The sequence below is a fragment of the Schistocerca gregaria genome, chromosome 7 (genome assembly GCF_023897955.1).
Source record: "Schistocerca gregaria isolate iqSchGreg1 chromosome 7, iqSchGreg1.2, whole genome shotgun sequence".
NCBI classification, from domain to species: domain Eukaryota; kingdom Metazoa; phylum Arthropoda; class Insecta; order Orthoptera; family Acrididae; genus Schistocerca; species Schistocerca gregaria.
The window spans coordinates 169351582-169375088 of NC_064926.1; positions in this window are offsets into that span (position 1 = coordinate 169351582).

Genomic DNA, 23507 nt, shown 5'->3' on the forward strand with positions numbered 1-23507 from the left:
TTTCCTTTTACGAAGTCCGATCGAGGCTATGTTTTTAAAGATAAAAGAAATGTATTTTTCCTGCAACTTTTCTTTAGATACTCCACAAGGGACAGACCATGCGTACCCCTGAACGAAGTGTAGGCACGCGATTTACACATATGGACACGTAGCTAACCACTATAAATATTTTAGAAAAATAGGGTTACTTTTTAGTTGTGCTCTCACTTTATCGAGAATCTACGTTCTGTCTCATTCTTACAGCCAGTCCGGTGTCATATTTTAGTAACTTTTCTTCCATATCTTAACCGCAACGCCGCTCTACGGCGGACTTTAATACTCGATATGTCGGAAAGCTTCCTGTTGCCAAACTGCCTCGCCAACTGGCCGAAATATATAACAATAAACATTATCAGAAGCAAAGGGAGAACTTATACTGTAGTTCTGCAAGGATCGCAGAGGAGCTTCTGTAAAGTTTGGAAGGTACGAGACAAGGTACTGGTAGCTGTAAAGCTGTGAGGACCGGCGTGAGTTGTGCTTGGGTAGCTCAGTTGGTAGAGCACTTGCCTGCCATAAGGCAAAGGTCCCGAGTTCGAGTCCCGGTCCGGCAAACAGTTTTAATCAGCCAGAGAGATTCATATCAGCGCACACTCCTCTGCAGAGTGAAAATCTCATTCTGTAAACTATTTACTAAACTAAACCTGATCCTCAGCCTATAAACACAAATGATAGAATTTCCCGCGAAATTAATTACAGGAAGCAAATTATCGTAACAATAATAATATGTAAACTCACTAATTATAAAGCTTTAACACTTACCCTAAAAGGTACACAGTTTAAATTAATTCGGGTACAAGGATGATGCAACATCTGTTGTCCTGTATCCAAAATGTTCATACGTAGAAGATAATCAAATAGTAGTACACTTCGTCTCTGAAGTACACTTATATTCCTTCAATAGGAGTATGAATTCGTCCTTCCATAACACCTTTACCCAATTTTTTTTAAGTCGTTATTTATCTGCTGTGGCTACTATTCACTCCTTCATCACCGCATAGAGAACGTTCAGATTTGACACCTGGATAGAAGGATAGAAGCTGGCTCATGCACCTCAGCGCTAGACGAAACATAAAGACAGCGTTTCAAGTAAGCACTGGCAAGGTCCAATATACAGGTGATACAAAATGGTACGGCCAAACTTTCAGGAAACATTCCTCACACACAAAGAAAGAAAATATGTTAGAGCTCATTTTATTACTTCTCTTTAAATCACATTAATCATGGAATGGAAACACACAGCAACAGAACATAGCAGTATGACTTCAAACACACTCTTACATAAAATGTTCAAAATGTCCTCCGATAGCTAGGATGCATACATCCACCCTCCATCGAATGGAATCCCTGATGCGCTGATGCAGCCCTGGAGAATGGCGTATTGTATCACAGCCATCCAAAACACGAGCACGAAGAGTCTCTACATTTGGTACCGGGGTTACGTAGACAAGAGCTTTCAAATGCCCCCATAAATGAAAGTCAAGAGGGTTGAGGTCAGGAGAGCGTGGAGGCCATGGAATTGGTCCGCCTCTACCAATCCATCGGTCACCGAATCTGTTGAGAATCGTGTGAACACTTTGACTGAAATGTGCAGGAGCTCCATCGCGCATGAACCTCATGTTATGTCGTACTTGTAAAGGCACATGTTCTAGCAGCACAGGTAGAGTATCCCGTATGAAATCATGATAACGTGCTCCGTTGAGCGTAGGTGGAAGAACATGTGGCCCAATCAAGACATCACCAACAATGCCTGCCCAAACATTCACAAAAAATCTGTGTTGATGACGTCATTGCACAAGTGCGTGCGGATTCTCGTCAGCCCACACATGTTGATTGTGAAAATTTAGAATTTGATCACGTTGGAATGACGCCTCATCCGTAAAGAGAACATTTGCACTGAAATGAAGATTGACACACTGTTGACTGAACCATTCGCAGAAGAGTACCTGTGGAGGCCAATCAGCTGCTGATAGCGCCTGCACACGCTGTACATGGTATGGAAACAACTGATTCTCCCGTAGCGCTCTCCATACAGTGACGTGGTCAACGTTACCTTGTACAGCAGCAACTTCTCTGACGCCGACATTAGGGTCATCGTCAACTGCACGAAGAATTGCCTCGTCCATTGCAGGTGTCCTCGTCGTTCTAGGTCTTCCCCAGTCGCGCGTCATAGGCTGGGATATTCCGTGCTCCCTAAGACGCCGAGCAATTGCTTCGAACGTCTTCCTGTCGGGACACCTTCGTTCTGGAAATCTGTCTCGATACAAACGTACCGCGCCACGGCTATTGCCCCGTGCTAATCCATACATCAAATGGGCATCTGCCTACTCCGCATTTGTAAACATTGCACTGACTGCAAAACCACATTGTGATGAACACTAACCTGTTGATGTTACGTACTGATGTGCTTGATGCTAGTACTGTAGAACAATGAGTCGAATGTCAAGAAAAGCAACGAAGTAAACATTACCTTCCTTCATTTGTGCCAACTGGCGGTGAATCGAGGAAGTACAGTACATACTGATGAAACTAAAATGAGCTCTAACATGGAAATTAAGCGTTTCCGAAAACATGTTTACATAACATCTTTTGTGTATTTGTGTGGGCGGAATGTTTCCTGAAAGTTTGGCCGTACCTTTTTGTAACACCCTGTATGCTCAGTTCTCTTGGCAATGATCAAATCACGGCTTATGTGATCGGGCAACTTGGCAAGTGCTGTATGGCCGATGGAAAAACTGATTCTCCTTGACAAACTCATGAAAGTACAGCATAAGCCCTGTCTTCATTGGTCACAAAATTTTCTCATACTTAACTTTCGCTGCTTTGCGAAATTCGTCTTCATTCTTTACTGGCAAGTGAATTCTGCTGCTCGGCTCTCACATCATAAGACTGCGTCATCTTCATATTCCTAACCTTCCGAGAAGTCTACTTTTTTCCTTGTTGCATTGTTACTATTTTTATGACTTCTAATTTCAGATACACGATCTGATTAGATCCATTAGAAATTATTTGTGAAAGCCTGCGATTGTGGAAGCAAGGGGTATGTATATAGATAATTCTTCTGCTACAGATCACTATTTCCTTTTGTTCATTCATTACATGGCACGTTTGTGGGAATGATTCCCATTTAACTGAGGAAAACGCAAATGAGGCAATTATCTCCCGAAATGCGTCTGTAAAAATAAATCAAGGAGAATCGTAACCGTTCGGAGACAAATTGTGTATTGACAAAACGATTCTGGTACACGCTTCCTCCATACTCTTCCCGCCGCTTCATCGAGCACTCGTAAATCTTGAAACACTTAGCTTCCAACCACTTTTTAAGCATCTTACCTTTTTCCACAAGCTGCGCATACTTAACTCATGACTGTCTTTGTTGGAATGCTGTGCTTGTTCTCGACTCACAGCATTCATTCGTTAAATTAGGGCCTGAAGGGCAGCCAAGTCGTCCATTTGGATAGTTGGCACTCGTTCCGGACTCAAGTGCGCGGGCAGTTCGCTATCGACGCTGTTGCCCCCTCATGTACGGGAGAGAACCAGTAAACTGACTTTATCAGGTGTCGTGTGCTTCCCACTACATATGGCATTCCTTGTACCTAAGCCTACTGCTTCTAAGTACAATTTAACGGGTCCGTCTTTCTCTTCAAATATAACTGCTCACCACCATGCACATACCCAACACACTTCTGCCTTATGGACCGTATTAAATTAATCATAATCCTTTCCATTGCCAAAACGTTCGTAAATGAGGTCTTCACGGTTCTCAAAAATAGGTATCTGAGCCATGATACTTTAGAGGACATGGTGTCAACAACGTTATCTGCCTAACTCAACACGCATTGTTGCATCAGCCAATGGCAATATTTACAGAATAGATAGCTCTGGACCAAGTGTACATTGCCCTCTACTGCAACTGTAAACTCTTCACTCAATATCGCAAAATAAGATAAAAAGGTAATCGATGACTCATTAACCTTCATTCGCCTAAACAGTGTTCTCGGTCTGGCCATTGTTCCCTTTTGATTGGAGACCAAGGAAAATTTAAAACTTACGAAATAACTTCTGCATCCTAAGAGAATCCATTCTTAGATACAGAACAGACACAGAATTTTACATGCTATGCTCGTTAATAGCGAGAGAGTGTCCTAAACGAATTTTGCATGACTTTCTCGCCTACTTCCTACAACGTAAGACTAACTACGCCCATTCTTCGCAGTCACTGTCTAACAAGGAACCTATAGAGTTAGAGGTCGCAAGTTCAATCTTTAGTAAGGCTCATTCGAAAGTGTTGTGTCAATAATTATGACACGCACAAAATCAGCTGCTAATGACTCATCATGGGTATCAGGTTGGCGACAAAAATGAGTGTCCGGGAGGCGCACAGATCAACCTTCTATTGTTTCTATGTGTTGCACGTAACAAAACGGACGTCGTCGACGTTGAAGAAGTGTTCAAAACAAGCCATTACCTTGTATCATCAAGGACGAATGAAAATTGACGCTCTATAGTGATCACAAAGGTTAACCCCAGTAAGATCGAAGGCGAACTCCTTACTAGCTACAAACCGAGCAGGATATTCAGCAAGGTATCCACTCCTATGGAATGTATATAGAATCACATTGATGTAACCGGACGATGAGAACTGAAAGATTGTGTTGTTATGCAACCGGTTCCAAAATGTCTGTAGTGGATTTTATCGTGAAACTGGGTATCCTTTAAGGTGTGGCTACAGATTGTGCTATATGTTTTACAGCCATGGAAAAAATGTCCAGTGGTTTCAGTGGTTTGAGGTGCAATGTCACATACTTTTCAAGAGGAATAGATTGCTCTAACTGAGTATGACTTTTATACACAGACCAGGAATCAAGCTGGAACAAGTTATTTTGAGCAGCTATTGGCTAAAAGTAGTGCTCATATCACACTTGAATATCTGTTACGCCAAATTTCCCAGTCGCGCTTGCTGATACGTAAATATTCCCTACTGACGTTACGAGATCACACACACGAGAAAGAATCGTGGAGGGCTGGACACCTCCAACTTTGTGCAGCACAATAATTTACCATCCACATTAACAGTAGGCCAAATTGTATACGAATGTGTTTAGGCATTGATGTTACGCAATATTGATATAACTCTCCTACTACTTCTAATTTTCGTGGTTCCTTTCATGTGCATTTCCCCTTAATATTCCGAATGGTCACAGCTGAAAACAGATTCGTTACAGGACGATGGGACAAGTATGTTTATCTCCTTGTTCTTCAAGGATGATGATCTACATGGCTCGACATCAACATTACTAGCACTGTTGTGAGTTACTCGTCGACTAAGAAGTTCAGCTATGCTCCGTAGCCTCATGCTGTGCTCTCTATTGGGTATTTACAGCCCTACCCCCTTTTGTAATTAGCAGCCAATAGTGTGTTTGCATTGTAGATAATATGTGGGGCGTCGGATGCCATAAACATCACTGACGACATGCGACCTCGCACTCAAGGGTTCCTCATAACTGATCACACCGGCTGCAAATTCCTGAATTCACGGATATGCCTGATAACGCAATGATTAGTGTCAAATCAGATTACATTCTGCACACCGCAATGGATATGAACCCCATCAATTGGTCTAGTGTTGCAAAGACATTCTCCTAAATCAGGCATCGTTCCATCTGATACAAAATTGAGCTTAAATATCCTTTTACACAACGTATTCACTGATGGAAGTCACTTATCCTTACATGAACTTTCATTAATTTACTCTACAAACTGGCCTAGTATGCACACATAAAAAAATTTCTGCACAAAACTAGATACAAATTCTCACACAAACTACAAAAACTAATCAAATTTATCTATAAACACTAGCACAAACACCAGAATTTTGCTACGCAGTCCATGTAACCACTTGTATGCCACACAGAAACTGTATGAATCCTGTATGAGAAATTTACATATTAAATGTATCATAGAATCTAACGCATCCCTGTGATTAAAATGTCCTGTCAGTCGTTGCTGGATAAAAGCCACCCATTATACTGACTATTTAGAAATCGGCAATTAATTCATTGATGGGTCGAAATTTCACTCTACAACAGGGTGTGTTTGTATCCTGGATCCATTTATCGAGCAAATATAGCGGTTGTCCTGAGGGAAAAATTGCCTGAAGTCCCAAAAAAAAAAAATTAAATGAAATTTTAGTTGTACTTCACATCTCAAAGAAAAACGCGCAACGGAAATCTAAGGAATGAATTTATGATCAGACGACCACGGCTTACACTTTACCTTGAAACATTATTTTCTGTACATTTTCTCCATCTCTTCTCACAATATGGCAAAACAAGTGAAGAATGTTTTCGGTGACTCGAAATGAAAGTCGTCTGGAGATATCGAGTTGTTCAATAATGGAGACATTTGTTCTTTTTTGGGTTCATTTTATGCGTAGCATCCTACATTACCACCAAAGCTGAAACGCATCAATGCACTGTTCGTATCTGGCCATAAGTGTCCATGTTTCGCAACCATCACAGAAGACAGAAAACACAAGTGTTTTCACACAATGATCCAGTGTCCCAGATAAATTTATTTCCAAGACACAGTTATTTTATAGCCAGAGCCAAGAATCAAAAGGTTTGGCGTAACACTCTACTTTAAAAAAACGGGTTTTCGCTATTTGAGTTAAACATTAATAGAGAATTCGGACTGCAAGAAATAGTCCCTGTTTCATTGCGGAGCAAACTACATTTAGCTTTACTGTGGTTTTTGGAAGTAATTTATAGTAACTCAATGTAGTTTGGTGTTTTCCACCCCTGCATACCATCCGTATTATATTGTCTAATTTCAGTACAAACACTGGTCGTCTTGTTACTAAAATGGCCTCATTCAGAGGTTCTTTTGTTGCCCTCACCTGCTACTGCACTGAAGGCACGTAATGATTGAACATCGATTCATGACCCATCAACTGTTTTAGCAATAGCTAAAAAATGTTATATTGGTTATGAACAATTACGTAAACTGACATATTAGTTGTAAAATGCTAGTAAACCCAGTTGCCAGTTTGTCTCACCGTCCAGCAGATGAAACCTCTTCCTTTGAAGGAATGTGCAAATGGGATTCGCTTTGGCAATAAACAGACACAGTACCTAAGTACAGCAATGGATGCCCAAGTGATACGTTATTCGGTACATGTATTTGTTTGTTAATATTTTGCTTCATATCTATGTGTGTTGTGACTACAGCACAAAAATGTTTTTAAAAAAGCGACAGTATTCGAAATCTGCATCATATACTCGCATTTCTGTGATGAAAAACTATCTACAATTCTTGTTCTATTCCTATCTTGAGACATTTTTGCTGTTTTGTCGTTCTTTTGCGTAGAAATTGTACACCTTCGTTTCTTGTGTTTTCAACCGTCAATCCTTCGTCTTCTCTCTTCTCCGTCGAAGCTCGTCAAACCTCGGTGTCTCGTCTTAAGATTGCTCATTGTAATAATGGCGCCATGATGTGGAAGATTCTTCATTATTCTTACGATGTTAACCAGAAAATAGTTTCTGTCTACTCACTTCCTGTGATCTCCGCTTCTTCTGGGTTTCCTCCACTAACTGCGGTTTCCGTTTGGCTTGAAAATAAACTTTCTAGTCCCACAATTGACGAATGCACTACTGACAGAACTGTACATCTGTCTCCAAATATCAGTTTTCAGCTCTCTGCCCCTCTATTTCTCAATTATACGAATAACACGTTATCCTGTTAGGCCAAAATATTTCAGTTTACTGATGATAATGACACAGCGCTTTACATTCCACTATACACATAATATAACGCATGTGCCATTGGACAGTGTATTTCTAAACTAAACAACAAAAAAGAAGAAGAAAATAAACTGCAGACGTAAATTACACATTGACCTTGTGTTACAATCTTGAATCACGAATACATGGTATTACGCTGTTTACAAGAGAGAAGTACAGCATCACATTGTTGATCTATAGATGAGTTTCGCTTCTCCAGAAAGTTCCTGCTAAGACTAAAGTATTTTTTTTTTGTATATAGTTTCTTACATTGGACTGAGATCAACTTCCACTGCCACCTTCTATCACAAATAAGAAAAATTCATAAAATTAGATTATGGGACCTAATTACACATCACAGCTCTTAAAGGCATCCATTTCCTCTTGCATATGACGATCAAAATTTTACTTTCCTGTAAGTGTGAAATAGTTTTTTTAGCTGTTACTATCTTCGTCTTGCCTATTGAGACTAGAAAGATTTGTCTCCTGTATTATCGATTTAACTACTTCAGGTCAAGCTAATGTGTCCTTGTAACCAGCGTCTGGATCTGAGAAAAAAATAGAGCGCAAAACAATGAGATTACCTAACACTCGAATATAAAACATCTTAATTTTTACATAATCACTTCAGCTTAAATCTTTTCATATCCATTAGGTCATCTCCCTCTGTTTCTTTAAGAAGAATGAGAAATAATCAGACGAAAATTTCCTCGTAAAAAGCGCATTACATTTAACTGTAAATGAAAGGGGTGCAGGCAGGGTGCCTCCTATGGAGGCAGGGTGCAGTTAGATACACTACTGTTTTGAGAAATTGAAGCTCCAATAGAGAGTGATAACTATGAAATTTATTCTACCGGTTAGAATCATGACACAACACAAATAATTAAATTTTAAGACTCTTTAATGCTCTGTGACTGTGGAAATTCAGTTCGGAGTAGCGTCACCACGTGCTGCAAAGCCGGTTGACATCGTGGCATGGACCGAAGAGTGCCAGAATATGCAGCTGGGGAACACTCCGCTGGCCGTGGTGGCCGATCGGTTCTAGGCGCTACAGTCAGGAACCGTGTGACCGCTACGGTCACAGGTTCGAATCTTGCCTCAGTCATGGATGTTATTTAGGTTGAAGTAGTTTTAGGTTCTAGGGAACTGATGACCTCTGATGTTAAGTACCAAAGTGCTCAGAGTTATTTGAACCTTTTTTTGAAACACTCCGCCACGCGGTTTGAAGGTTCACTATCAAGCATTAACTGGAACTATAGGAAGATTTGAACGAACTAGTTGCTGACTGCCCATATCCCAGATATGTCCGATGGACTATAGGCCAGGGAAGCGGGAGTACCCTTTATTCTTCGTAGAAGGCTTGCACATTTCTCGTCACAATCTGTTGAGCGTTGTTCTGCTCCAAATATGGCACGTTGAACGATCTGCAGGAGGGGCAGCGCCTCGGGCTGTAAAACCTCCTTGATGCAGAGGCAGCTGTTGAGATCGCCCTCAGAGGATAGCAGGCGAGATCACGGCAACCAAAACCACAATACTTCGCGTATTTTCTCATTGCCACTCAACTATACAGTCTGCCCGACTGCGTTCACCACGGCTGCGTAGAATGTGTATGCAGCCTGCACTGGAGGACACGTTGAAGCGGGACCCGTCCGAAAATCACTTCATTTCGCCACTGATGATGCCTCTATCGGCGTTCTCGTGCCGTTTGCAATATGTGGCGCCGGTGGGTTTTGGTCAATGGAAGCCGACGCAGTGGCATGCCTGCCACCAGTGCAGTCCGCAGAAGACGGCGTCGCTCCGTAGACGCACACATGCCCACATCCATTGCAGTGCTCCAACATCACGCCAACACTGTGGAGTAATCTGTTCTGTCCGTTATGACCGAGGATATAAAATTGTGGACATCTCGGTCAGTGGTCACGGTGGTACAGTGGTCACACTGTACACTGTCCCGTACACTGTTGGCTCTGTGTATGGACCTCTTCTCTCCACTGGTTACACTTACACATCCTTGTTATAGCAGCGTGCCCTGTACGAGCAGCAACGTTACAGAACGGTAGATACACCTCCCATAGACCAATCATCCTGCCCTGTTCGAATTCACTCATATGTCGATATTACACGCTGTGCTGTCGGCGAGGCACGGTAGCACTTGTTTATACGTTTCCTCTTTGTACGACTGCTGCCCAACGACTGAGCGTTTCGGGATACTGAGCTTTCCGTCCACACGAAAGTCGGTGCTGTGGGGCCTTTGTGCACACCACCTCACTGTCATGTAAATCACTTGTTACGAGTCCACTATTTCACACGTCCTCTTATCGTGGCGTGCTGCAAACCACTGCTTATGAATGTTTCACTTTTTACAAACAGTACTGAATAAATATGTATATGGTCTGGAAAGGTCTCATCACACGCAACCCTGCTCCCTCTCCAGTAACACACGCTTTCTAAACTATTTTATTTTTCTGTGTTCCTAAATAGTTTATGAAAAGCATCGACATCCTTTATGGATCTGTATTAAGCTGCATTTCTGCAACTCTGTTCTGGGAGCGTCTCCACGTCTCTGTTCGCGAGGTGAAACTGAATACTGTGGCGACGTTGGGCTGACATCGTACAGCGTGTTCTGCCTGATGCGTCGCTGTCAACTTGGTTGTGCACGCAAATTCTGCGACGGAACAATAGCGCTCAAATTTTGCACAATACTAGATGCGCTCGCTGGCATTTCGTTAATCACATTCACCAACCTATGGTGCCGCTGTACGGATGGTAGGTGTCTTGTAATTGCCGTAGCATGGAAAATTTGACTTTTCTTGCATGGAAATTGTGTTACCAACAGTATCCATTATTATCCGCCTTTCTTATAGTGGTTGGTTGGTGTCATTGTTTACCTAATTGCATTTTAAGCGTCAGAGTTAAGGATAATGCTATCAAGAATCGTTACTATACTGACACATGTAATTTCCTTTCTTGTGGATGTGGGCCGTGTCCGTTAGGTAATGTACAGTCGTGCTGAAAAGTATACGAAAGACCTGCATTGCATTTCGCCTGATTCGAATGCAACCCACATAGCACAGCTGTATAGCAGGTCCTCTAATCTCCCCTCGGTTGAGTCTTTTGATTATTGAAAATGGTTCCAACAAGTCACCACTAGAAAACACTGATCTGTATCGCAATAACTCAAGATGCAAAGTAATACCAAGGTACTGCAAATATCAGGGAACATCTTATCACAGATAAGACGGTTCTTCAGGCTTGTAAGTTCACATTTATTACAATAAATGTCATACATGAAATGTTACCACTATTATTACGTCAGATAAGTAATTCACGTAGTAAGTTCGTCGTATTCATGATTTCCTCTTCAAAATAACATACCGTACTTATTATTTAACACAATATGACATTAAAAATTTAATTATAATTCACGAGCAGCTAGTTCAGAATATGTGTACTTCAAATGTCACGAAAAACCGTCTCGTTCTGTATATGGATTCAAACCCAGGTCATGCTGGCTAAGCAAAGACTTCGTTACTGACGGAAACTAACAGACTAGGCATATAGAGAGTAATATACCCCAATTTTAGACAGTATCCGTTAGCAAATATCAACTTTAAATTACATAACGTAAACATTTTTAACGGACGCGAATTCCTACCCAACATCTATTGTCCTTGTTAACGAACTACGAGAGATGTTAAATATTGCTTCTTCACAAGCGACTTACTTGAAACGCCGTGAAGTGAAGCTTTGTGTTAGACATAACCTAACTGGATTGTCATAGAAGCACAATCAAGTGTGACATATCGGATTTTCTCGGCAGTAGTTAGATGTTTTAACTGAAATGACGAGACGAAACATTAATTTTTTCTTTCCCAGGACTCCAAACTGGCACCTAAGGCTGTTATATTCTAGAGAAAACGAACGTTAAAAATGGGTTTCTTACACTAGCAGCGACACGTGAGCATGTTTGACATAGAAGTAATATGACGAAGAGTTCAGTGCTGACTGGCAATCCAACCCCAGACATATCGTTGATGACTGCACACAAAGAGACGTCAGCTACAGAATTTTTCTCCCCCAACAGCTCGGAATAACGTCCTTGAATTTACAATGATTTCGCAAAAAGTTCTTTGTCTCACTAGGACTTAAAAACGTCAGATGTCGTTAGTGTTGACAACGAATGAAAATACATTAAAAATCAAAATTATTACCCAACAGCAGATAGGTGTTCTCATGCTAGAACTTGATAATACATAATGAAAGCTTTAGTGCCGGCCAGGATTCGAACCCTTTCACGCGCAATATGTGGAGATGTTGAGGAATCTGTCATTGTGAACAAACAACAAATTGCAGTCGAGCTATATTGTCACGAATGGATCAAATTCGGCGTTAAGGGCGGTCTGAGTTCCATTCCCATTTCGGAACCAATTTTATCAACATACAGAAGCTCAAATAGAAGATGGAATAAGTGTCCCGTGACCCTACATAGTGTTTGTTTCGGCACTAGAAATAAATAACTAGTATAAGAAAGATTACCGTTGATAGAGTTTCTACGTATCGCGACTCCTGACTTTATTGAGGTTCAACCTAACGTGTACTTGGTAGAGAAGGAATATCATGTTTAACATGAATGTCATACCACAGTGCCATTACACCTTCTTCACTTGGCGTAGCCAGAGGAGAACAGAATCTGTCTCTCCTTATCAAAAATCATCAGCAGAAATTGGAATCGAACCCAGTCCATAAATATATGAACCTAGCACCAATCCTAGAGACAACCAAATTCTCTTCTCTGGCATTCATTTTTCTTTCATAACAATGTTACTCCACACTGGATAAGAATTCTGACACACAGGCTCCATGTAGTGATTTGCAGCATGTTCAGTACATTCATTTATTTGGTTGACCGAATCGCCATGAACTAGCTGCCTCGGCTAGCCAGTGCATACGTTCTACTCTATTTTGTAATCACCGAAATAAAATCACCTAACTGACACCTACACAGAACTGCCAACAGTATAGGATGCAGAAATTTAAATAGGATGTGTTCCTATTGACTCTATTGTGCTATCTGTTTGTTAAAAACGTCATGGAGTACAAAAGAAAATCTGTAACTTTCCGTCTCTCAGAAGTCTAGACCCGACCATATGCGTTATCTCACATTACTGTGCAATGCGGAAGTTCTGGAAGTGTTGTAGCTAAATGTCAGCTAGTCTCGTAACGTTAAGCGTCGCGCACTGTTGATAAGACGTCGCGAGTTTGTGTACATTCACTGCTACGTATTTTAAGACGCCATAGTGCTAGCTGCTGAAGTTATCGATCTAATGGATCTTTGAACATAATTCCCTTCACTTCTCAACCCAAGATAGTCGCATGTGGAAAAAGGGCTAACTTCTGCTCATTTTGTTCTTTTCAGGTTTAATAGATGGCCAGGCTGCAGATGAATCTCGAAACTTTTGTATTATGTGTGGGGAGAGCGCATCGTGCCAAAATACGTCAGGAGAGTATTTTCTACATTAGCTGTCGTGTGGCAGTGTCATTTTATTCTTCATCAAACCGTGTTTGACAGCTTTAACCCAGAACAAGTTTTCTAGATGCGTGTAATCAATAAATTGCATGTGCACTGCCAGATTGTTATAGATAACATCACAGAATTCGCATATATCGTTGACAATTAATTTCTCTCTCATGTTAACTAATGTTTTAACAAAACTAAAAGAAACCGTACGAATATTGTGCACTGTATTATAATAAATGAATCAAAACTACCAACGATAACCTTACGACGAAAGTCTGATTCAATAAAGCTGAGTATCTGTACACAAGCATGCCTCTATCGGCACGATTTAGTGAAATACTAATCACTTAGATTTCGATTGGGTCTGCGTTTGATTGGTAGGCTGTGTCATAGTCAAGTGGTATGCAAATTTGGAATTTCATAAATAATGTTACGTATTCCTAGAAACCCAAAAGTTGCTTGTCAGCAGCGGAAAGAGGCGTTACCAGTTTTGCAGCGTTGTAAGTTTTTCACCATTGCACTTTGAGTAGAAAGTATTTTCTTGCGATTTCCTTAACGATGTGTGATCTGACTGCTAGTAGCTCTTTCACAGAAGGGATACAGTCAGCCAGTTTGGAACCGCAAACCATAACACACACTGTCTCGCAGGTTAGGACGTATCCGCAGAGTTAGGGAAGAGCTATGCGTCTAGGTTTCCTCTTACGACCCCAGTAGTGTCTAGAACTCGTAGACCGCTATTTAAAGGACGACATTAGATGCGATTTTCACGTGCAACGACTTTCCTTGGCTGAAAACCGTCAAATTACAATTTTTGGTTACAGCTCAAGCGTTAATAATAACTCAGATTAATCAATGGTTGTTGTTGTTGTTGTTGTGGTCTTCAGTCCTGAGACTGGTTTGATGCAGCTCTCCATGCTACTCTATCCTGTGCAAGCTTCTTCATCTCCCAGTACCTACTGCAACCTACATCCTTCTGAATCTGCTGAGTGTACTCATCTCTCGGTCTCCCTCTACGATTTTTACCCTCCACACTGCCCTCCAATGCTAAATTTGTGATCCCTTGATGCCTCAAAACATGTCCTACCAACCGATCCCTTCTTCTAGTCAAGTTGTGCCACAAACTTCTCTTCTCCCCAATCCTATTCAATACTTCCTCATTAGTTACGTGATCTATCCACCTTATCTTCAGTATTCTTCTGTAGCACCACATTTCGAAAGCTTCTATTCTCTTCTTGTCCAAACTAGTTATCGTCCATGTTTCACTTCCATACATGGCTACACTCCAAATAAATATTTTCAGAAATGACTTCCTGACACTTAAATCTATATTCGATGTTAACAAATTTCTCTTCTTCCGAAACGCTTTCCTTGCCATTGCCAGTCTACATTTTATATCCTCTCTACTTCGACCATCATCAGTTATTTTACTTCCTAAATAGCAAAACTCCTTTACTACTTTAAGTGTCTCATTTCCTAATCTAATTCCCTCAGCATCACCCGATTTAATTGGACTACATTCCATTATCCTCGTTTTGCTTTTGTTGATGTTCATCTTATATCCTCCTTTCAAGACACTGTCCATTCCGTTCAACTGCTCTTCCAAGTCCTTTGCAGTCTCTGACAGAATTACAGTGTCATCGGCGAACCTCAAAGTTTTTACTTCGTCTCCATGAATTTTAATACTTACTCCAAATTTTTCTTTTGTTTCCTTTACTGCTTGCTCAATATACAGATTGAATAACATCGGGGAGAGGCTACAACCCTGTCTCACTCCTTTCCCAACCACTGCTTCCCTTTCATGCCCCTCGACTCTTATGACTGCCATCTGGTTTCTGTACAAATTGTAAATAGCCTTTCGCTCCCTGTATTTTACCCCTGCCACCTTTAGAATTTGAAAAAGAGTATTCCAGTCAACATTGTCAAAAGCTTTCTCTAAGTCTACAAATGCTAGAAACGTAGGTTTGCCTTTTCTTAATCTTTCTTCTAAGATAAGTCGTAAGGTCAGTATTGCCTCACGTGTTCCAACATTTCGACGGAATCCAAACTGATCCTCCCCGAGGTCCGCATCTACCAGTTTTTCCATTCGTCTGTAAAGAATTCGCGTTAATATTTTGCAGCTTTGACTTATTAAACTGATAGTTCGGTAATTTTCACATCTGTCAGCACCTGCTTTCTTTGGGATTGGAATTATTATATTCTTCTTGAAGTCTGAGGGTATTTGGCCTGTCTCATACATCTTGCTCACCAGCTGGTAGAGTTTTGTCATGACTGGCTCTCCCAAGGCCGTCAGTAGTTCTAATGGAATGTTGTCTTCTCCGGGGGCCTTGTTCCGACTCAGGTCTTTCAGTGCTCTGTCAAGCTCCTCACGCAATATCATATCACCCATTTCGTCTTCATCTACACCCTCTTCCATTTCCATAATATTGTCCTCAAGTACATCACCCTTGTATAAACCTTCTATATACTCCTTCCACCTTTCTGCCTTCCCTTCTTTGCTTAGAACTGGGTTGCCATCTGAGCTCTTGATATTCATACACGTGGTTCTCTTCTCTCCAAAGGTCTCTTTAATTTTCCTGTAGGCAGTATCTATCTTACCCCTAGTGAGATAAGCCTCTACATCCTTACATTTATCCTCTAGCCATCCCTGTTTAGCCATTTTGCACTTCCTCTCGATCTCATGTTTGAGACGTTTGTATTCCTTTTTGCCTGCTTCATTTACTGCATTTTTATATTTTCTCCTTTCATCAATTAAATTCAATATTTCTTCTGTTACCCAAGGATTTCTAGCAGCCCTCGTCTTTTTACCTACTTTATCCTCTGCTGCCTTCACTACTTCATCCCTCAGAGCTACCCATTCTTCTTCTACTGTATTTCTTTCCCCTATTCCTGTCAATTGTTCCCTTATGCTCTCCCTGAAACTCTGTACAACCTCTGGTTCTTTCAGTTTATCCAGGTCCCATCTCCTTAATTTCCCACATTTTTGCAGTTTCTTCAGTTTTAATCTACAGGTCATAACCAATAGATTGTGGTCGGAGTCCACATCTGCTCCTGGAAATGTCTTACAACTTAAAACCAGGTTCCTAAATCTCTGTCTTACCATTATATAATCTATCTGATACCTTTTAGTATCTCCAGGGTTCTTCCACGTATACAACCTTCTTTCATGATTCTTAAACCAAGTGTTACCAATGACTAAGTTGTGCTCTGTATAAAATCCTACTAGGCGGCTTCCTCTTTCATTTCTTAGCCCCAATCCATATTCACCTACTATGTTTCCTTCTCTCCCTTTTCCTACACTCGAATTCCAGTCACCCATTACTATTAAATTTTCGTCTCCCTTCACTATCTGAATAATTTCTTTTATTTCATCGTACATTTCTTCAATTTCTTCGTCATCTGCAGAGCTAGTTAGCATATAAACTTGTACTACTGTAGTAGGTGTGGGCTTCGTATCTATCTTGGCCACAATAATGCGTTCACCATGCTGTTTGTAGTAGCTTACCCACATTCCTATTTTCCTATTCATTATTAAACCTACTCCAGCATTACCCCTATTTGATTTTGTGTTTATAACCCTGTAATCACCTGACCAGAAGTCTTGTTCCTCCTGCCACCGAACTTCACTAATTCCCACTATATCTAACTTTAACCTATCCATTTCCTTTTTTAAATTTTCTTACCTACCTGCCCGATTAAGGGATCTGACATTCGACGCTCCGATCCGTAGAATGCCAGTTTTCTTTCTCCTGATAACGACATCCTCCTGAGTAGTCCCCGCCCGGAGATCCGAATGGGGGACTATTTTACCTCCGGAATTTTTTACGCAAGAGGATGCCATCATCATTTAACCATACAGTAAAGCCGCATGTCCTCGGGAAAAATTACGGCTGTAGTTTCCCCTTGCTTTCAGCCGTTCGCAGTACCAGCACAGCAACGTCGTTTTGGTTAATGTTGCAAGGCCAGATCAGTCAATCATCCAGACTGTTGCCCCTGCAACTACTGAAAAGGCTGCTGCCCCTCTTCAGGAACCACACGTTTGTCTGGCCTCTCAACAGATACCCCTCCGTTGTGGTTGCACCTACGGTACGGCCATCTGTATCGCTGAGGCACGCAAGCCTCCCCACCAACGGCAAGGTCCATGGTTCATGGGGGTAAAAGAATAACCTTACAAAAAATTTCGGAAAGTTGTGGCGAACATTCGGCCTGGACGAACTGGGAATAGATTGTGACAAATATATATACACATTACTCTGATCGCAAAATACCATATGCAGAGAATGCCAGGTAAACGGAGAACTACATTTGCGGCAATAATTTGTTAATAACAGCAGATATAAATGCGAAAAGTGCCCTCTGATCTAGCAGACACACGCAGATGATAGGAGCCAGATTTAAGAGCTTGGCGGACTAAGTGTGCAATCGACCAGGAAAACGCGAGGCATACTAGTACCACCACAGAGCCTGTACAGATGCTAGCATGGAATCAGACTAACATGTACAAAGGTCGCAGATTCCAATCCTGCCTCGGGCCGCATGGATCTGTGTGATGTCCTTAGGTTAGATAGGTTTACGTAGTTCTATGTCTAGGGGACTGATGACCTCAGTGATTAGAACTATTTGAATTTTCAACATGTGCCAGAGCCGTAAACAAAATTTCGAGTCGCCAATCCACTCTAGATTGACCAGCAGTAACCGTGACTTACGAAGGGCGTTTAATAAATAATGCAACACATTCTTTCTTTATGACTGTTTCGATTGAAAAGAAATGCTGTACTTGCTTTGGGACATCGTGGAATATTCTCGCTGTAATTTCATGACGATTCGATAGGTGGTGGCGCTATATGTAGCCTTCAAAATGACGTCTCTAAAGGAAGCGGATTACATGCAGAGACCGGTCATTGAGTTTCTTTTGGCGGAAACCCAGAGAATCGCATGTATTTTAAGGCCCTTGTAGAATATCTACGGACATCTGGAAATGACAAAAAGCATGGTGAGTCGTCGTAAGAGACGTCTGATATCATCGCAGGAAGGTCACACGAATATGTCCGATCTCCACGTGCTGGCGGCCGCCCACAACACTGACTCCTGCAACGTTGCAACGTCTGGACACTCTCATTCGAGGTGATCGACGGATCACAATCAAATTCTTTGCAGCACAAATGGACGTCTCTGATGTTAGCGCTGACACACTTGACCACCAATTGAGGTGCTTGAAGGTGGGTGTATACTAGGATCCTCGTCGTCTAATAGGAGTCCATTAAAACCAACGAAGGACTATCGGTGCATAGTTGCCAATTTTTTATCGAATATCTTCACAGACAATGAACATTGGCTCGTCACTTCGAACCGCAGGAAACGGCAATCAATGGAGCTGCTCCACACCACCTCACTTCAGAAGATATGTTGAAAGCCGCACTCAGCAGCCACGGCGACGATCTTCTGGGGCTCCGAAGGGATAATTCTCTTTTATGTCCTCCCTCACGGAGCAGCATTCAACTCTGAAACCTATAATGCTACCGTCAGGAAACTGAAGAAATTTCATCGTGTTCGTCGCTACAAAAATGTAGACGAGCTTCCCTTTTCCCTGACAACGAAAGGCCTCACGCCAGTATGTGCACCAGAGAGGAGCTCACAAAGCTCCATTGAACTAATCTTCCTCATCCACCGTACAACTCGGATCTCGCACATTCCGAATTACATCTGTCTACCCAATGAAAAATGCACTTAGCGGGTGGTTGTACGTGGATGATGTGCAGATTATCGATGCAGCGTGACGTTGGCTCTGTCGTCGACCAGTAGAGTCGTAAAACGCAGACATACGATACCGTATAGTAAGGTCGCGTAAGGCCTTCGCATTGAGCGGAGATTGTGTTGAAAAATCGTGCTTGTAACCATAGGATTGGGGGATGACATGCTGTATTGGAATCATGAACAAAACGAACTTGGTTTCAGAAGAAAAGTGTGTTGTATTACCTGTTCAGCATTTCTCATAATTACATTTACGACTGACGATAGAAAGATTACTGCTCGAAATCTAATCAAGGGAGATATATTTAAGAAAAAAAAACTGAAACAAGCTAATATCTAATTTTAACAGAATATCAGGCACTGTAGATATAAGGGCATAAACATTACAAGAATTAATACAAAATGCGTAATAGGAATGTATACGCAGCACTGCTACCGTATCATTGAACAAGGTAACAGGATCACCTGAGCTGACGTACACTAGATGGCGAGCTAGAAGGGGTTGTCAGAGGTCCCCCACTTTACCCATCAAACCAGCCCGACTGGCCCAGTCTGGAAGTCCTAACTTCCAACACCGATAACTGCTTAATGAGCACAAACAGGGGTACTCATAAAGTTTCCTGTGAAAACAGGTAATTACCTATATGTTCGGTAAACTGTACAAGACACCAGCAGAGAAAACTAAAACTCTACTAGATCAACACAAAATTAAAACTGCGGATGGCGACAGCCAACAGAATGCATGCCTAGCAAACATCTCTTGGACAACGATCAAGATGATAACCGACACTGCAGGGCTACTCAGATATACGGTACTCAATAAACACACCAATGCTTTCGCACTTACTACGGTTCACTGAAGAAGAAGTAATCCTGGACATAATAAAATTTAATAACGTACCAAATAATATTCATGCCGAAGGTCTTAAATAAATAACAGTAAGAAATGTATCATTCTCAAACAGACTACTGAGCATTTCCTTAATACTGAGTAGCGTGCGTGCCACCTGTAAATTAACGAAAGCTTGGATAATAAGAATGTCTGAGTACTAAAATTTACCTAATCTCAAAAGCTACAGAGAAATCTTTGTGACTGATGCACTTCTAAAGTTAGGAAAGTCTGCTGTGTAACAGGCTACACTCGCACATATAGCTTCACGGGCATAATTAATAGCAGTTTTGCTTCATGGAGAGAAAATGTAGTCAAGATGCATTTAATAAGGCGATCGAAACATATACCCACACTTTATAAAAGTATCTAACTTCAATATACACTGACTTCTACGACAGCGTTTGATAACTTATATTGGCCCAAGCTGCTAGTTCGGATGCGAGAGCTACAGGTGCCCTAGTGTCTTTACTACAGCCATATAGACTACTCTACGGGCAGAGTTGCGGAATGATCATCTGGCGTACAAAAAGTAAGAAGCAGAACTAATGAAACGTAATTTCAGGGGTTGATTTGCGAGCACGTATTTTGGGATATGGCAATTAATCTTCACCTGTGTCCTCCGGAAGAAGATGAGCAGGCCAATGGGCTGTTGGCGTATACCGATTCTGTCTCTTCTGTGGTGTCGGGGAGCTGTGTGAGTTCGTGGACATGCGAATGTTGTCCTCTCCAGGATGCACCGCCGCTGCGTTGACAACAACTTAACCACAGACGCATAGTAAAACCATTTACATTCTCCTAAAAGTTCAACCATCATTTAGCAGAAACCCAATAATTAAATTAGAGATCATCTGAAGCCTCAGGAAGCAGTCACGTGTTACCTTGGGGCCAAAGTGGACGAAAAGCCTAACTTCCTACAATATATTCAAACAGTCGCCCATTTTCGCACAGCACTGAGACCACCTCCACAGTCAACTACAATATCATGATGCCATTTTCACGTCCATAATATGGTTCGCAAGAAGTGTATGGGTACACAGGCTTCCATCTGCGCAGGGCAGGCAAATTCTGTGACGTGCATAGAGGGGTGTGCTGTTCACACGCACGCCAATAGTCGAGCACAACAAACAAATAAAATAAAAATAGACTGTGTGTGTGCTTGTCTGTGTGTGTGTGTGTGTGTGTGTGAGAGAGAGAGAGAGAGAGAGAGAGAGAGAGAGAGAGAGAGAGAGTAAAACATTATTGCAAAGAAACTGTATCATGATATGTAAAGAAATCTTTCATTAAAATGACATGTTTCACATCATTACGAAATGTCGTATTCATGATCTATGGGACAAGTGTTAATCTAATCTAATCTAATCATATCATGTTGCTGACCAGTAATGAAGAGGCACGAATTAAAGAAATTTTGGTCAATATCAGTAACCAAATCTAAATTTGAAAATAAAAGACGACAGTTTTTCTAATAAAACGTTACTCCTGTAAAGACACTTTCGTACCTGTTACCTAACCACGAAAAATGTGTGATATCCCTCCGTTCAGAAGGAACAAAGTGTTCATGCATTTAAAGATGGAGCGCATGATGTGAAGTTCTGTGTCGGAGATACGAACCCAGCACGCAATCGGATTGTTAACTAAGTAAAATCAAAACTTACGTATACGTTTTTCTTACCAGCTGCTAGATGTTTGAATCTAAAATAAGGACACAAATTTTTGTGCCTGAGCGACAATCGAACCGCACACCTACCGTGCTTCTTTATCAACCACGAACATAGCTTAAGTAACGCTTGCTTACTCACCAACAGTAAGATGTGTGCATGTTTCTCCATAAATAACGAGACCTATTGCGATTGATGGCAACACATGAACAGACATTAATTAATTTTCACTAGCAAACTGGTATGAATGTCATAAAGCTTGTAATGAAATTATTAATATTTTAGTACTGGATTAGGTTTCGGACCCACATACTTACCTTTGGAGGAGACCTACAGAAGATTGCAGTCTTGGGAAAAGGAACGGAATGATTGAAGTATAGTGTTCCGAGAGATTCAGATCCTCGAAGGGTGAGATACGAATTCAAATAACAGTCCAGCACCAAATTTTTCAACGTCTCTAGTTCAATCAAGTACAAGAAAAATATGAGACCTGTTCCTCTAAATAGCTATCGTTTCATCAAATAAAATAAAATTATCTAATGTAAGTTTACTGGAGACAGTATTTCTGTTTACCATGACTTCCGCCTATGTCATTTCGCAACGTAAACGGCCTCTGCCCAAGTGATAATGAAGGAACGTGATGTTTAATGCGGATTCTGGATTATAACGTCTTTCTCTTGAGGTTACTAGAGGTAAAGTAAATCTGTTTATGCCTCTTAAAAGTAAATGCCTGAACCCACGCAATGTTCCTGTGATAGTTCGTTCCACCAGACCATTGTGGCCTCATTTCCCAGCCCCACGAGTGTGCTGTAACGGATGATGTGCTTAGCTTACAAAATTAGTCACGATGGAAAAAATGCAAGTCTATTAAATGGTTAAGTAGAAGCAATCTTCTGACGTGGTGATTATGCTATTCTCATGTCAGCATTATGTAAAGACTCTTCTAGGCATCATAGCCTCGGTGTGAAGCCATTTGGAAATATTCACTAATTCAGCTAATTTCTTTGTTCGAGAAAATCCATTGTGAAGTGTGGCGTTACCGGATAATACGATTATTACCGTCATTGTTACTACCATTTTCTTCATACCGTTGCTGGAACACATGTGCTTGAAGATCATTTAATACCTTTTGGTCATTATAAGAGTAGTTGCCCAAGAAGAGGTTCTTTCCCTGTCTACGGAGTCCTTTTCATGTTAATATAAATATCAGCAGTTACTCGCAGATTACATTAAAACTAAAGTAATTGATGAAGACGTTACTTGATAACAAAAACGCGCTGCCTTTCTTAATTTACTTCCGCCTAGAATTAGCTGTCGAATACTGCCAAACCAAATGCCAAGGGATCATACTGCCTTCCGTCATACGCCGCTGTCAGTTCTTCCACATGACTTGGCAACTCTATGATTGAAGAGTTACTTCCTGATGTGCACAGAATTAAGCCTCAAAGGTCACTTGATTTTTGCTGTCATTACCATTGATTACCCCCCATGAACCATGGACCTTGCCGTTGGTGGGGAGGCTTGCGTGCCTCAGCGATACAGATGGCCGTACCGTAGGTGCAACCACAACGGAGGGGTATCTGTTGAGAGGCCAGACAAACGTGTGGTTCCTGAAGAGGGGCAGCAGCCTTTTCAGTAGTTGCAGGGGCAACAGTCTGGATGATTGACTGATCTGGCCTTGCAACATTAACCAAAACGGCGTTGCTGTGCTGGTACTGCGAACGGCTGAAAGCAAGGGGAAACTACAGCCGTAATTTTTCCCGAGGACATGCAGCTTTACTGTATGATTAAATGATGATGGCATCCTCTTGCGTAAAAAATTCCGGAGGTAAAATAGTCCCCCATTCGGATCTCCGGGCGGGGACTACTCAGGA